Genomic DNA, 17,896 nt, shown 5'->3' with positions numbered 1-17,896 from the left:
GTGGCTTACTTACCTTACTACCGGTCAGGCTAAGGCCGGGGTGGCCTCTGCTGTACATAGTAGCCGTCTCCATTCCACTCGGTCCATGACTGTTTGCCTCCAGTTCCGCACTCTGCGTAGGGTCCGCAGATCGTCCTCCACTTGGTCGACCCACCTACCTCGCTGCGCTCCACGTCTTCTTGTACCGGTCGGATGACTCTCGAGAACCATTTTAGTCGGGTTGCTATCCGACATCCTGATGACGTGACCCGCCCACCGTAGCCTCCCGATTTTCGCGGTATGGACGATGGTTGGTTCTCCCAGCAGCTGATGCAGTTCGTGGTTCATTCGCCTTCTCCAAGTCCCGTCTTCCATCTGCACTCCGCCGTAGATGGTACGCAACACCTTCCGTTCGAAAACTCCAAGGGCGCGTTGGTCCTCTGCACGTAGGGTCCATGTTTCGTGCCCATAGAGGACAACCGGTCTAATCAACGTTTTGTAGATGGTTAACTTCGTGTTACGGCGAACTTTATTCGATCGTAGAGTTCTGCGGAGTCCAAAGGCACGATTTCCTGCCACAATGCGCCTCTGAATTTCTCTGCTGGTGTCGTTGTCGTCGGTCACCAGTGAGCCCAAGTACACGAATTCTTCAACCGCCTCGATTTCATCACCGTCGATATGAATTCGGGGTGGCGGGCGCGGTGATTCCTCCCTGGAGCCCTTTGCCATCATGTACTTTGTCTTCGACACATTAATGACTAATCCGATGCGCCTGGCTTCACTCTTTAGTCGGATGTACGTTTCCGCCATCGTCTCAAATTTACGAGCAATAATATCAATATCATCGGCGAAACCAAGCAGCTGAATGGACCTCGTGAAAATCGTCCCACTCGTGTTTATCCCCGCTCTTCTTATTACACCCTCCAAAGCAATGTTGAACAGCAAGCACGAAAGACCATCACCTTGCCGTAACCCTCTGCGAGATTCGAAGGGACTCGAGAGTGTTCCTGATACTCGAACTACGCACATCACTCGATCCATCGTCGCCTTGATCAACCGTATCAGTTTATCCGGGAATCCGTATTCGTGCATAATCTGCCATAGCTGTTCTCGATCGATTGTATCATACGCCGATTTGAAATCGATGAACAAGTGATGTGTGGACACGTTGTATTCGCGGCATTTCTGCAACACCTGGCGGATGGCGAACATCTGGTCCGTTGTAGCGCGTTCACCCATAAATCCAGCCTGATATTGCCCCACGAACTCTCTTGCAATCGGTGATAGACGGCGGCATAAAATTTGAGAGAGTATCTTGTAGGCAGCGCTCAGTAGTGTGATCGCGCGGTAGTTCCCGCAATCCAACTTGTCGCCCTTTTTGTAGATGGGACACACGATACCTTCCATCCATTCCTCCGGTAATACTTCCTCCTCCCAAATCTTGGTAATGACCCAGTGTAGTGCTCTCACCAGTGCTTCTCCACCGTATTTTAGAAGCTCGCTTGGTAGTTGATCTGCTCCAGCGGCTTTGTTGTTTTTCAACCGGCCAACCTCCTCCTCAATCTCTTGAAGGTCAGGGGCCGGAAGTCTTTCGTCCTGTGCACATACTCCTAGATCTGTTACCACGCCACCTTCAGTACTTGCAACGTCGCCATTGAGGTGCTCATCGTAATGCTGCCGGCACCTCTCGACCACCTCACGCTCGCTCGTGAGAATATTCCCGTGATTATCTCGGCACATGTCGGCTTGTGGCACAAAGCCTCTGCGCGAGCGGTTCAGCTTCTCGTAGAACTTTCGTGTGTCCTTAGCGCGGTACAGCTCTTCCATCGCTTCGCGATCTCGTTCTTCCTGCTGGCGCTTCTTCATCCGGAAGACTGAGTTCTGCCTGTTCCGCGCCTGTTTGTAACGTGCCTCATTCGCTCTCGTACGGTGTTGCAGCATTCTCGCCCATGCTGCATTCTTCTGGTTTTTCAACTGTTCACATTCGCCGTCGTACCAGTCGTTTCTGTGATTCGGAGTCGCGAAGCCTAGTGCTGTAGCCGAGATACTACCTATGGCGGATCGGATGTCCCTCCAGCCATCTTCAAGTGTAGCTGCGCCAAGCTGCTCTTCCGTTGGTAGGGCCACTGCTAACTGCTGCGCGTAGTCTTGAGCCACTTCTACGTTACGAAGTTGCTCGATGTTGAGCCGCGGCGTTCGACTTCGACGCGTGGTGATTGTTGGCGCGACAGCCGCTGATGGTTACCCTATATAAATGAATAGAAGAAAAAGGGGAGAAAAGTAGTGAAAGAGAAGAATATTTAGCAATTAAATTGCGCGCCCAAATTAGATGAATTATAATTAAGTGTAAGATACAAGTATTGAATACAAATCTAGTGGAAAGAGGCACTGTAAATTGTGAGTATGAGGTGTATGACAATTATAGAATGTTACTAAATAAATCGTTTATAGTTTAAGCTGATCACAGAAACACCGTGTTTTGATCTGCTCTAAAAACCACACAGAAAAAAATAATGTAAAACGCATCGATGTAATTGATGCGATGTACACAAAAACCTACGTAACAACGATTTTCAGATGTAATATTACACCATTTTGGTGCTTAATTACATATCTCTTGAAATTACACAAACACGAAACCAAAATTTATTAATAAGTCGAATCTGTGTAATATTCACATCGAGAAAATGTGAATATTACACAGAAACAGCTGCAACCAAGTGGTTATGTCGAAGCTGTGTACAATTACACAAACTAAATGCCATATCGCATTATTTTGCGATACAAAATTAAATCCCGCAACACTGCATTGTTTTTGCGGGTGCTGGCCTCGCGGACCGAGCAAGCTGCCATATTTGTTTCGGTGCGTTGTTCAAAGAAAAGGCGAAAATTTGAAGATTTTTAGTTTTATTTGTTTTATACATGTAATTTATTACTTTTCATTAAATTATTTATTATTTTCAGCTACAATTTAAATGTTTTCAGCTAAAATTCCAGTCAACAGGAACCATCGAGGGAGCTATCAACCACAATTCAGACGGGAATTGGTTGTTTCTTTTTGCACAGCTTGGATTCAGGAAGAAACTCCACTGGAAAAGGCTCGCAGGTAAGAAATTGAACTATCCGGCACGCCCCAGCTAATGCGTAACGATTCCAGGTCCGCAGTGGCGTCGGAATTTATCCTGATGAGGTGGCCGGTCGTCAAATTCACATCAGCGATCATCGATGCTACAACGGATTTGCTGCCAGCGATCGTGCACAATCCTCACCTCACCCGATGCATCCAGGAATGCCCTCAATGTAAATGATGGAACCCTCGCAGCATAGCGACCACCAAACCACAATGGTAGCATTCCGATGGGCGATGCAGTGGAGCCTCCGATGTTCACTTTTTACTTCCACCCGGTTCCGGGTCGAATATGGAGAACAATACATATACGCTTCTGCATACAGAGCGGCCTCGGTCCCTCGTGGAACTGCTCAGCAGAACTTGCATCGATAGAGTATATCGATTAAATGTGCCGTAGTGAAAAATAGCACCTTGCAGAAAATCTGTTCGTTTCCATTCAGGAATCGGCTACGTTCCAGCTGACAGCGAAAAATTTTATTCCGCGAGGGATTACACAGCAGGAATTGGATTGCCCCCTGGAGCTGCGCATATTATTATCGGAAGTGAAGCACCAAAAAGAGGTAACTTAATTGCACTCATTTAGTCGTTAGTTCTGGCCTGAGAGTTCTGGCGTTCGATTTGAATAGGTCGAATCTGCATAGGAATTCCATCAAATCGAACGCCAGAGTTGAATGTTGAATTGATCAATCATATGAAACCGTGATAAAGGTAGGGTGGGGCGGGGCAAGATGGGTCAGTGCCATTTTCGGGCACATTACTCATGTTTTGATTATGTTAATAATTTTGTTAGATAACCAGCGTGAATATACAAAAGCTGTGGCATTAATTGAAAAATTGTTTACTCGCATTGGAAATGAAAAATAAAATGGTTTTTAGGCATTTTTCTTATGCGATACATTCCATATAATCTCCATATAAACGGCCGCGGGGCAAGATGGGTCACCTTCAATTTTGAACGTATTTTTGGAGCATTCAAAAGTTATTTATTTTTTGTTACAAGACTATCTCATAAATGACTTCAATCAAGTGGAATGAATGCTCAAAATTATAGCATAAAATTATGATAATTTTTTAGCGAAAACATCGATTTTCAAGTCGCCCTTCGACCACACTGAGGCAAAAAAACTTAGGAAGAGCATAAGATCCCCTTAAGATTTAGTGACACTACGATTATTGTTGAAAGCCATAAATTTCACTTATGATTAGAAGGGCAAAATTTTTATATCCAGACACTTACCAAAATCATAAGTTTTGCTTACAGATATCATTGAATCAAAACTGTAACTATCGTATGTTTGCTCTTATTGAAATCAACTACTGAAACTTAGGCTGACACAAATTTCGATTTTCTCTTATGTCACCGCCCCCTCGGAAAATTTTGGTCGAAATTCAACATTTTGAGGGGGGACACCAATAAATAATTCAAGAAATTTTAAAATTTTAAGGTGAAATTAGAGTTGCACAGAAAATTTCTTAACAATTCCGATGAGTTTATAGATTTTGCCGAATTGTTTGGGTATTTCTTCGTCAAATACATTTATTATTTATTGTCCTCCCCCTTAGCGAGCCAACGAGTATTGTGACAAAAGAAGAAAAGGAGATTTGTTCCGGCCTTATAGAAATCAATATTAGTTATTATGAATGTCATGTCGTAAGCTAATTCGTATTTATATATTGTGGATTATTTGATGAAATAATTCTGCTTCAATTTATGTCATGTGTCTTGAATTACCGCGTAGGTAAAATGTTCGATTTCTCTTCATCGACTACATGGAACAAAGTGACAAGGAGCGTATTCGACTGTGCTTTCATTTAATAATGCAAGTTTGCATTATTTGTTTTTACCATACAATGTCACAAACTTGCTTCTTGTCACTTTTATGATTAACGCTAGATCAATTAACAGGAATCGATCATTTAACTTACGTATGGTATGTGGGGGCAAGATGGGTCAGGGGGCAAGATGGGTCAGTACCGTTTTCAATCGCACAATATATGTTTTGAATCTTTCAATAATTTTCCCAGATGAACGACGGGGATACACAAAAAAGTGGTATATTGTTTTGAAAATTCTATACGTTCCTCGCACAGAAAAAAATAAAATATTTTTTCGTTATACTCCTTATGCTATACATTCCACATAACTACGTGTATTGTGTAGACGGGGCAAGATGGGTCACCCTAATTTTTCGGTATGTTTGCATAGTTTTTGAAAATGTTTTATTTTTCATGGAAAGGCTATTCTGTGACCTACATTATCGAAGCGATGAGAGCACTGAAAATTTGAGAACATATTTTTTAAATTTTCCTTCAAAAAATATAGGTTTTCAAAGTCCGTTTATGGCTACCCGAACAAAAATCTTCTAGTTCTGAGAATAATCTACCGATATGTTTCAACATTTTCTTCATGTAATCGGTACGTCTATGAAGCTTAGATGTATAGAGAAAAACTAGAAGATATAGTATTTTTTGTTGGAGGAAAATCGAGTTTTCTAATAGCTGACCCATCTTGCCCCCGTTAAAATGAGGTGGGGCAAGATGGGTCATGTTTTGAAAATTGTTTGTCAAGAAGCAGGTTTCAAACTTTATTACCTTTTTATACTCTTATATCATAGCTGACTAGTGTATCTGAGAGTCGTGGTAGAATACAGAGAAATGCGATTTATATTCAGAAAGTTATAGGGATCCATTTCTTAGGTGACCCATCCTGCCCCCACTTACCATATAATTCCATCGTTTCATGGGCACTTAAATAAAATCAATTTGATTTTGAGTGTGCGACAGCTCCGAAAACTGATCTGTGAGTAATGCTTGTTTGTCTAAGACGCAGCATGCTGGAATTCATGCCCTCAATGTAGAGATTTTCATAAATTTTAATTATGGTTTGTTCACAACCATGTCGCTTATGTGAATTTTAAGTTGTAGATATCGAACGCGTTCGCGACAACTATGAAATCAATAAGCGAGTAATGAAACATTTAAATCGTCCGTTCATAAGTTGCGACTTATTAAATTCCTAAGTATTTTTGCCTCAGTGCACTCATATCGTAATGTTTTTTATATTCCAAATAAATTAATAAAATGTTTACTAGTAGCTCTTGTTTACTCAGTATGGATATGGAGCATATATGAGTACGGAACAAATCTTATATATTGCCGTTTTTCGTTGAGAAAATGTGAATTACTTAAAAGGTGACCCATCTTGCCCCGCACTTTTTTTCAACGGCGCAAAATCGATCACTTTTTAAAACTGCTTGTTTAACATCATATTTTGTATTTAATGAACATTTTATCGACTTTTAGCATAGCAAACTAGTGTATTAAAGAGTAGCGGGCGAATACAAACCAATACGATTTGTATTTACAAAGTTATGGTGATCCATCCTTAGGTGACCCATCTTGCCCCGCCCCACCCTACATACGTGAAATTGTCTTAGGTTTTCTCCTGGATGTAATATGCTTTTGGTTGGAATCCGAAGTGATCAACGGTGCGGAAATTGATTTTTAACCTACTTAGGAATTTCCCAACTCAATTTGGATTAGTGCATATTGTAGCTCTTAATTAACTTAACGATAAGCAATAGACAAAATATTTATTTCGGGTGTTCATTGCCTGCCATTGCATGAATTTGTATTTTGTGAGGAAAGCATAATGATACTCTACACTGCAAATTTTGTTTGCTGGTATTCAGCAAACTTTGCTGACTTTTTTGTGCTGATTTCATTCAGCAATACGATTTTACTGAGTATTAGTGAAATTCAGCAAAAATTTTGCTGCAATTTATTATGCTGATTTTTTTTTTGTGCTGGAAGCATTTCAAAAAGTTCAGTGTGTATGCCCAAGGAGTAGAGAAAATTTCCCCAACCGGAACGGGAATTGAACCCGCCGTCTCCGAATTGGCGATCTATATATAGCCTTAACCACTAGGGTTTTTTTTTTGTTTTTATTAATGTGTACTAGAAAGGTCATGTATAATCTAATATGTGGAAATATTGATGAACAATAAAAAAAAAACTAAATTTAAAAAAATCTGATTTACAACAGAAATTTGTCGTTGATGTTGATTCAAAGAATCATATTAACAATTAAAACTTCTATTTCAAGAAGTATGATTTCCACTGAAATTCCAGGCTTTGCTCATTTCGAGTCAATCAAACTATGGCTAATCTTGAAACATACCCGTCTCTGTTAGAACCTACCATATCCACATCAGTCAGCCTGGTGGCTCACCTCGTAACATTTTGTTAATTCTACACTTCTTAACTGCCGTGAATCGCATATCAGTCCCATCTTTGTTGGATTTCCTATGCAAATGAGACAGATATGCGATTCACGGCAGTTAACCACTAGGCTAACTAGGCTAAATATATTTTTATTTAATTTAATAATATAATTAATTAATTTATTTTATTATTGAACAGTAAACCCATCAAATATGGGACTCGATATGGGACAGATATGCGATCAAAGGCAGTATGCATCACATCAATTGATTTTTGACAGTAGAAATGTGTGGAATTTTTGCAAGCGAGATTCCTTCGGAAATTCCTCTAAGTTTCTTTTTAGAGATTCAAGAGAAATTTCTTCAAATATTGTTTCGGGAGTAATATTTTCGCAAAATGTTCAGAGACATGCTAAGAGTACTTTATTTGGAGATTCTTTCAAGATCTGGCATAATGCCATTAGACATAATGAACTTTTGGCAAAATCGAAATGCATTTTTGAAGACTCCGAGGGATAGAATCAATTACTTAGAGAGCCTACAGCAATAACGATATTTGTGGGAATTTTCCTGAGTGCTGTTTTCTGAGATTCCTTCACCAATTACTTCTGGTGTTCTTCCTGAAGGAATTACTTATGTGATTTCTCAAAGGATCTATTTTTTTCCAAATATTCTACAAGGGTTACTCTACAAAACCCACTGAGAATTTCTTCAGTTTCTTTTCAAGGATTTCAGCAAAACTTCCTCCAAAATCATTCATAAATTCCTCCAAGAATTCCTCCAAATGTTTCAAGGATATTTTTCCTCAAAACTCCTTCCAGGATTACTTTAAAAAAAATCACCGAAGAAAAGGTTCGTTTAAAAAATCCTCCTAGGATTTTCCAAAGTTTCTCCTAAAATCCATTGAGGACTTATTGTAAAAAAATACTGAATAAACTCCAGAAGAAACTGCTGGAGCTGCTGAAACTGCTGGAATATTTTGGCAACTTTTTGAAGAAATTCCAATTGAAATCCCTACACAAAATTCGGAAGGATATCACTGGTGATCCTACACTGAGGATACTGCAACTCCGAAAATCATACGAATCAACTATGATTTTTGCCACAAGAATTTCATGCGAAAATCATAGTTACGAACTATGATTTTGGATTCAAAGCGCTAACTATTATTGTCATACTGTAACTGTATAAATTTCATAACACTCACGTATGAAAATTATACCGATAACGTATAAAAACTGAAACTATGTCTTATGACTATCAGACATATTTTTATGAAATATTTTGCACAAATTAAAAAAAATCGCAACCTGGAATCAAACCAGGAACGTCAAGGTTGGCGAGTGCGTGCTTTACTCATTCGCCCATCGATGCTTCGGAAGTTGTAGTGGTTAGAAGCCAATAAAAGGTTTTGTGGTTTTTTTAGCAATGGCGTTTCATAAAACATCTTATGATTTTCATACGATGCTTCTTATGAGATTTTTCATACGACAAGTCTTATGGATTTCGCTTTTCAATGTATGAAAAGCATACGAGAACTATGAAATGATGAAAAAAATAAAAATAACTGATTCATAAGATGCAAACTATGAAAAACATACGAACAGTATCCTCAGTTGTACACTGAAAAAAGTTTTCACATTGTTTTCATCTGATTTTCACATTTACTGTTTCCATACGCGTATCCATTGAATTTTATGGGAATATCACATAGATTTTGCGAAGTTATGTGATTTTCCAATAGAAGTTATGTGATTACCTAATGTTTTCCATAGACCGTATCGATTTCATGTGAAATTTGCAAAGAAATTTTCATCGGAAAATCCAAAAACAGTTATATAGCCAAACTAATGGAAATTTTCCATGTGATATGTGATTTATTTTTTCAGTGTAGGGTAAGTCCTAAAATAATCGTTGGAAAGAACTTTTGAGGTATTCTCAGGGGAATTTCTGAAGAAGCCCCTTGATAAATTTTAGGGAGAATCTGAAGGATTTTCTGAAGGAACACCCTCAAAAAATCCATGGAAAAACTCCTAGAAGAATTTATGGAGGAGTTCCCGAAAAATATCAATAGACAATCAAAATCATTTCTGAAATGGTTCTGAGAGAATTTCTGAAACAATCCCTAGAAGAATTTCCGGAGCAATCCCTGGAGGAATTCGTGAATGAATCACTGGAGGAATACCTGAAAAATTCCTGCAGGAGTTTCTGGAGAAAACCCTGGAAAAATGCCGGAGAATTTCTGAACCCCTAGAAGAATTCCCGGAGCAATGCCTGGATGAACTCCTGGAGCAATCCTAGGAAGAATTCTTGGAGGAGTTCCTAGCGAAATCCCTGGAGGAGACTCTGGAGGAATTCCTGGAGAAATCCTTAGAGATATTATTGGAGGATTCCCTGGAAGAATTCCCGGAGAAATCCCAGATTGAATTCCAGGAGAAATCTGTAGAGGAATTCTGGGAGGATTCCCTGAAAAAAAAAATTAAAGCAATTCTTTGAGAAATTTCCGAAGAAATGCCTAAAGGAATTCCTGGAAGAATTGTTAGAGGAATTCATGGTAAAATCCTCGAAAGAATCGCTAGAGTAATTTGTGGGAAAATCTATGTAGTAATTCCTGGAAGAATCTTTGGAAAAATGCTTGGAGGAATTCTTGAAGAAATCCCTGAAGTAATTCATGGAGGAATTCCTTGATGAATCCCTGGAAAAAGTCTAAAGAATTTTTGAAGGAAATTCACTTGGGATTCCTGAAGGAATCCTTGAAGCAATTCCTGACAGCATTGCTGGAAGAATTCCTAAAGCAATCCCTGATAGAAATCCTGAGAAATTCTTGGAGGAATCCCTGGAATAATTAAAAAAAAAAGACGGACACGTTCAACGCTTCTAGTGAGTTTTTCGCTCTTTGAAGGTAACACGACATTAGACAATTGATAACCATACAACGCCCAGTGGCACAGCCGAAAATTTTTCATGACAGCTGCGGAGAGAACGAACTCGCGCTCCTCAGCACGATGCGACTATTCCAGGACGAATCTCGGCAGGAATTCCTGGAGGAATCACTGGAAGAATTGCTGGATTAATTCCTGGAGGAATTCCTGGATCAATTCCTGGAGGAATTCCCGTATTAATTCCAAGAGGAATTTCTAGGGACTTCGTGGTGGAATTTCTGGAGGTAATCTTGAAACAATTCTTGGAGGAAATCCTTGAGGAATCTCTGGAGGAATTCTTGGAAGAATTCCTGAACGTATTCCTGGATAAATTCCTAGTGGAATTCTTGGAGGTATCCCTGAAGCTAATCTGGAGAAATCTTTTTATCTCTAGAGGAACCTCTAGAGGTATTCCTGGAGAAATTCCTAGAGGAATCTCCAGATGAACTATTGGAGGAATCCCTGCAGGAATCCCTGGAGGCACCTCTAGAGAAATTTACCCAACAAACATTTTCGCTGTATAAGAGTGGAACAAATAACTCTTAAGCAAACTTTAGCTTAAGAAACTGCTATTCAGCTAGTTCTGTTTCTTGGGTATAGAGGAATTTCTGGAAGAATTCCTTGAAGAATCACTGGAGCAATTCCTGGTGGATTTCTTGGAGGATTTTTAGCAGAATTCCAGAAGAATTACAAGTACAATTCCTGCAGGAATCCCTGAAAGAATTTCTGTAGGAATCCCAAGAAGAATTCCTGAAAACATCCCAGATTAAGTTTCTAAAGAAATCCCAGAAAGAACTACTGAAAAAATCTCAGAATAAATTATTGGAGACATCCTGAAAGAAGATCCCAAGAAATGTTCATAAAGGAGCTCCAGGAAGATTTCCTGTAGCAATTCCTGAAAGAATTCCAAGAAGAGTTCGTGAAGAAACTCCTGAAGAAATCCCTGTAGCAGTTCCTGAAGGAATCCCTGAGGGTTTTTGAGGGAATCCCTGGAGGATTTTTTTAATTATCCCTGGAGTTGTTCCTGAAAGAATCTCTGAAGGAATACCCGAGTGAATCCCAGGAGGAATTCCTGAAGAAATCCGATGAGAGATCTCGATGCAATTCGTCATACAATATTTTTGCGATGTCCTAGCTAGCTAGGAATTCCTGGAGGCATCCCTAGAGAAATCTCTAGAGGAATTCCTGGAAGAATTTCTTGAAGAATCACTGGAGCAATTCCTGGTAGATTTCTTGGAGGATTTTTTGAGAAATCCCTGTAGGAATTCCCAGCGGAATCATTAGTACAATTCCTGGAGAAATTCCTGAAATAATTTCTGTAGGAATCCCAAGAATTATTGAAGAAATCCCAGGATAAATTTCTGAAGAAATCCCAAGAGAAACTATTGAAAAAAATCTCAGAATAAATAATTGGAGACATCCTGAAAGGATCCCATGAAGAGTTTGTGAAGGAGCTCCAGGAGGATTCCCTGAAGAAACGCCAGGAGGAATCTCGAAAGCAATCCCAAGAAAAATTTCTATGGGAATCCCTAATCATTTCCTGGAGGAAGTCCTGGATTAATTCCTGGAAGAGTTCATTAAAGAATTCCAGGAAAAGTTCCTGAATGAATCTAAAGGAGAGTTCTTGAGGGAATCCTTGGAGCAGCGTCACATTGGTCGATGCGGAGTAGGAATTCAGCCGTTGCATTTAATTCATTTGTACGATATTCGTTATTATTGTTTGTTATATTTGATCTTTTACTATCATAGGTACAATTCAGTATTATCAGTACTTCCCTGAATACCTCGCTAAAATTATAAGCAAAACAAGAATCAAATCATTGAGAAAAATCATGAATCAGCTCATGCTTAATATTTCGATGGCGAATTTGGCGAGTCAGAAATCGCCCGTGAAAAATCTCTAGCTTGAGTTTTTACCAACACTATTTCTTTGTTTTTAATATTGAAGAATGTATAATGCCAGGGTCTCCAGTTAGCCTAGTGGTTAAGGCTATGGATCGCCAATCCGGAGACGACGGGTTCGATTCCCGTTCCGGTCGGGAAAATTTTCTCGATTTCTTGGGCATAACGTATCATTGTACTTGCCTCACAATATACAAATTCATGCAATGGCAGGCAAAGAAAGCCCTTTAATTAATAACTGTGGAAGTGCTCAAAGAACACTAAGTTGAAGCGAGGCAGGCCAAGTCCCAGTGGGGACGTAGAACCATAAAGAAGAAGAAAATAATGCCAATAAATGAGCAAGGTAATTAAGTTTTACCTACCTTCAGATTTTCAAGAGCAGATCTGGTCGTGAACGATAACTCGCTATCAGTACAGCATATTAGCAGTACCTCGCGTTTTTTATTTCGCTTTCACTTTCAAACAAAAATATGTTTTTGAATCTAAGTCCAGGAATATTCGTTTCAAAAAAAAAGTTTTTATAATTGCAAAATTACTTAATTTCAAAGCAATGATGTGATAGATTGAAAGTCAATAAGTATTTGAAACTACAATCAATGCCGGGGAGGCTTGATTGTTAAAGCAATGAAAAGTATACTTTGAAACTAATACCAAATGTATTTGATTCAAAGCAAAATGGTACTAAGCCGTGGTTCAATGGTTTATTTTCTTTGATTCGAAGCACTTTATTTTTGAGTTTAAAATATTTTTTTCTGCGTGATAGAAATTAGTCCTCGGATTACTCGTCCACAAGTTTCTCCACAGAATCCGTTAAAAATTTCTTCGCAGAGTTTCGCCAAGAAATATGCAGTTTTTTTATTCCATTAGAAGGTTCGTCTAGAAATTCCTTCGGAGAATGCCATAAATTTCTCCTAGAATTCCTCTAAAATGCTATATGACGGTTCCTCTAGATCGTCTTCTGGATTTGCGCTACGTTTTTCTTATGGGATTATTTAACTAATTCCATTTCTAAGAATTTCTTTCCAGAAATTGAACCATTTTCTAGAATTCTTTTGCTCATGGAATATAAGCACTCATGTTTTTTTTTATCAGAGTGTTAAAGAATATGCAAAAGGAGAATTGACAAAAATGTATGGGCTGTAATTCATCTCATGTACACTTATGACTCGTATCATATTCGGAAAGTGTCAGTGAAACAAGAACATGTGTACAAGGGTCTGAACATACTATATAGGATATTGGTTCCCTTATTAAGCATGTGGCCCCTATTCTCATCCTACGAAAAACAAAGAATTGGAGCGCAACAAAACAAATTTCTTATTTTTGTATTTTTTGTTATAAGTGAGCACACACGAAAACAACAAGAACGGAATCAATAGGTGCCGTAATCGCTTGTTTTCAAATAGGATGAATATCGGAGATTACTGATGGCACTCATACCCTACCTACCGGGTGATACAGGTTATAGTTAAGCACGTTTTGGGATTTTGTATGGGATTTTTTTTATAAACTGTTTATTTTAATAGTCTAATAGGCATATGAAAAATAGTGTTTTTTCTGGTGGTATATAGAGATTTTTTTCTTGTTTTGATGAAACCTTTCAGATAAGGTATGAGTCATTAGTGTACCTACATGGGATAGAACGTATGTATCCTTTCTCCTTTCTAGAATAACTCACATAACCTGCCTACTGTGTTTTTGTCATACAACTCCCCAGAGAAGTCCCCCACAACTTCATCTGTATTGGAGCCTCCCTTTCCACAGACCGGAGGAGTCTCACACTATGATAAGAAAACCTTCTTCGGCCTCAAAAGTAGACAGAAATCCATGTCTAAACAAAATTATACTTATATTTTTGTATGTTTCCAGGATGACAACGCAGCCAACTTCGGGCCAGTGCAGTATTCACCCTGCCGCTGTCAGTATAATCCGTTTCCTTTTCGTCCTAAAATATCAAGATGACTCGCTGACCGAAGAAACATTTGAAACGGTTGAACGTCCCAGAACGACCAGGGTTATCATTGACGCGCTTCCATCCAATGGTCCACACAATCTGTGTAACTCGTTGCCGCTAATGATTTTCTTGCGCAACCGTCTGAAGTACGTCTTGATCAGCATCGAAGTCACCAAGACCTGCAGCGTCACATCTAGATCGACGGCAAGGTTTGCACTGACCTCAACTACCCGGCCAGATTCATGGATGTCATCACCGTTTGATCTACGACGTCAAGGGTCGTTTCATCGTTCACCGTATTGCCCCAAGAGAAAGACATGTACAAGAACCTGAAGGTGAAGCGCTTCCAGTTTGGCCCAAAAGCGCAAAATCCGCTACCCGGATCCAAGCATCCCCCAGAACGATTCGGTCCAGTATAATATCGCCCCCGCTAAGATGATGAACGTGTTCAAGCTCAAACCCGGACATCTGTGCATGATCATCTATCAGTATTTAGGTCGTTGTGGAACTGGGATCCAGCGTGAGATCGGGTTCGTCCGTGCATTTCAAGAATGCCAACGAACTCGTATTCGCCACCCGTCTGACCAACGTTTTCATCATTAGCAAGCCTATCCAGGCTATCATCTCGCTGCCAAGAAACAAGATTGTAAAACGATTGGCTGCCTTAGCCAAGTTGCATTATTTGAGAATATTATATAATATATTTTGGATTATCTTGAGAGAATAGTAGTGTCACAGACAAACAGACGTAACACCTTGAACGATTTTCATGAAAATCCATCGCCCAGTTCATGAAAATCCATCGCCCAGTTCACACTACCATCACCTGGTGGAAAAGTTGCACGAATTGCTGTGTTGTGCAATATCGTCAACAGAAGGCGCTAGTGTGAAACGTCAAACGCATAGAAAAACGATGCGCGCGCCTCTGGTTGTGAAAGCCACAACTATGAAAATTTAAAATGATCGTTAAAAGCGTGGTCGATGGAAATTTCGCAAGTGTTACGTCTGTTTGTCTGTGGTAGTGTCATGCCTGCAAAGTAAGCTCTCAGTTCATGTATAAGTGCTCATAAAACATTAAGCTTATGTGCAGGCTGTATCCCAGTTGGGGCAAAAACAATCAATAAAAAAAAACAATAAAGTTCAGTTCGTAGATGCGTTTTCCTAATGTTTATTTAATATTTATAGTATTTTCTAATGATGGCTGATTAAATTACATTTTTATTGTTTTTCGATTTAAATTTAGTATAGATCTAGTGCTTGCTTCAGCTATAGTGAGTTCTGAGCGAAAAAGGATGAAAATGCAATTTAATCGGCCATAGAAGGTCGTTCGAGATCGTTTCCATTTTACATCGCATCATTTACATCGTATAAATGTACATCGAATTGATTACGTCGCAAAGATTACATCGAATCTGTTTATTACATCAACAGCCGTCGAGTACATCGGGCTGTGTAATATTAATCAATCGATGTAACGACCTGGTTGCAGCGATTTCGATGTAATATTCAACAACTTTTTTTGCTGTGCAGTGCAACGATTGAATCGCCACCACAACAGTGATAACTGTCGAAAGTTTTGAGCGCATGCATACAGCGACTAAGTAGTGATCCGAATCTATATTCGCACTGCGGTATGTGCGGACGTTGGTTATATCTGAGAAGAATTTACCGTCGATTAGAACGTGGTCGATTTGGTTTTCTGTTTGATGGTCGGGTGATCTCCAGGTGGCTTTGTGGATATCTTTGCGGGGGAAGAAGGTGCTTCGGACTACCATACCACGGGAGGCTGCAAAGTTTACGCATCGCTGGCCGTTATCATTCGATACGGCGTGCAGGCTGTTTCGCCCGATTACCGGTCTGTACATTTCCTCCCTTCCTACCTGCGCGTTCATGTCGCCGATAACGATTTTCACGTCACGCGGCGAGCAACCATCGTATGTTTGCTCTAACTGCGCGTAGAACGCTTCTTTCTCGTCATCAGGTCTCCCTTCGTGTGGGCAGTGGACGTTGATGATGCTGTAGTTGAAGAAACGGCCCTTAACTCTCAACATGCAAATCCTTGCATTGATCGGCTGCCACCCGATCACACGTTGTCGCATCTTGCCCAACACTATAAATCCTGTTCCCAGTTCATTGGTGGTGCCACAGCTTTGGTAGAAGGTAGCCGCTCGATGCCCGCTTTTCCACACTTTCTGTCCAGTCCAACAAAGTTCCTACAACGCCACGATGTCGAAGTTGCGGGGGTGTAGTTCGTCGTAGATTATCCTGTCACATCTTGCGAAACCTAGTGACTTGCAATTCCATGTTCCAAGTTTCCAATCGTAGTCCTTATTTTGTCGCGTGGGTCTTTGCCGATTGTATCGAGTCGTATTTTCTCCTATGTTATTCGCAATGGGGATTTTTACGGGTGGCTTATTGGGCCTACGCCAACACTCCTGTCTCGCCGGAGGGCCATCGTGCCAGTTCTGTTTAACGTCCCAACCAACACTGGGACGACCACGCTGATGGGGCTACCACCTTGGATCTAGCTGGGCGTGGTGCAGCGTTTCTTACTCAGCCGCTGGATGCCAGAACAGACGCTGTTTGAGCCGCACCTCCTTGGTGAACAGACACTCTGGTCTAGTGGCTACTGCTTCTGATTTATATGCAGAAGTCAGGGTTGGTAATCATCTGTTTCGTCACCGACCAACGACGAAAAATTAAAAAAGTTCGTCAGCAAATAAAACTCCGTCACTTGCATCATCATCAACGACCGACAAAGAAACCACGACGAGGATGAACCGAAAATAAAACAGGGAGCTATAGTTTTCGTCATTCTCTTTTGTCTCCTTTTGCAACGACGAAAAACGAACACGTTTTCGTCACATGGCATCCGATTGCAGACGAAAGGCGAGCCAGTCAAGCTTTTATTGACGATTTAGCCTCGATCTTTCGGAGTAATGAATTAGCTCTGATGGTATGCTTGTTGTACTGCCAATCCAAAGGTTTTTGGTTCGATTCCGAATGAAGGCTGATTATTTGTTCGCCTGCCCTGTTCGGTGCAAGCCACTCATCGAAAATGCCAATGAGAAACGGCAAAACTTGTTCGTCGCGACCAGCAAACTGACTAACAGTGTATGAAGAAAAATATTCAAGAGCTGCTGACTCAGTGACGCAAACCTTTTATTACCCGTTGTCGTCAGTGATTGTGCTTCAGCTACGATGACTATTAACAACCCTGGTCCTGGGTTCAATCCCTGGCCCGTCCCTATCCTCCTACTTTGTATCTTTCTATATACTTACTCTCTGCTCTTCTACATACATCTCTGTTCTCTACATAGATTGGGAATTGCAAAATTTACCATTATTGAGTTATTGAGAACAAAACAATAACACAATGAGTTAATCTATTGGCATCCAGAAGAAGGGTAAATTTAGTTAATATTTACTCCAAGTTTTTCGGATGGAAAGTAATTGTAAACAAATCAGGCCAAACATGTCAAAAGTACAGTCTGTTTATAACACAGTCCCGCAAAGAGTGAAACCAAATCTACCTATCGAACTGTCATATCGGCTATCTATCGCTAGATCTATCGTGCATGCCAGCAAAATTATGAAAACAAAGTCAGGAGAAGAAGAAGAACAACAATCAAAAGTCGTATTTGCATGTCTCTATATATCGCCCCCTTAATGCTAGAACTAGGTAACTGGTTTTGCGAAATTCCGAGAGTTTTGTTTATATCTAAATAAACACCATAATAAACAAAAGTTTATCCATTGGAACTACGAAAACACAAAATGATTCATC

General features: G+C 40.1%; 1 long non-coding RNA gene and 1 pseudogene across 1 annotated transcript; both read left to right on the top strand.

Moving 5' to 3' along the window:
- Positions 1-2,790: 2,790 nt before the first annotated feature.
- Positions 2,791-3,608, top strand: LOC134288857 (uncharacterized). Its single transcript, XR_009998151.1, has 3 exons — positions 2,791-2,903; positions 2,965-3,085; positions 3,137-3,608. It is a non-coding gene; the product is annotated as an uncharacterized LOC134288857 (long non-coding RNA).
- LOC115262632 (small ribosomal subunit protein eS4-like) lies at positions 3,609-14,838 on the top strand (annotated as a pseudogene).
- The last annotated feature ends 3,058 nt before the right edge of the window (positions 14,839-17,896 follow it).

This window comes from Aedes albopictus, chromosome 2 (assembly GCF_035046485.1).
Source record: "Aedes albopictus strain Foshan chromosome 2, AalbF5, whole genome shotgun sequence".
Classification (NCBI taxonomy): domain Eukaryota; kingdom Metazoa; phylum Arthropoda; class Insecta; order Diptera; family Culicidae; genus Aedes; species Aedes albopictus.
This window is presented reverse-complemented; position numbering and strand designations above follow the sequence as displayed.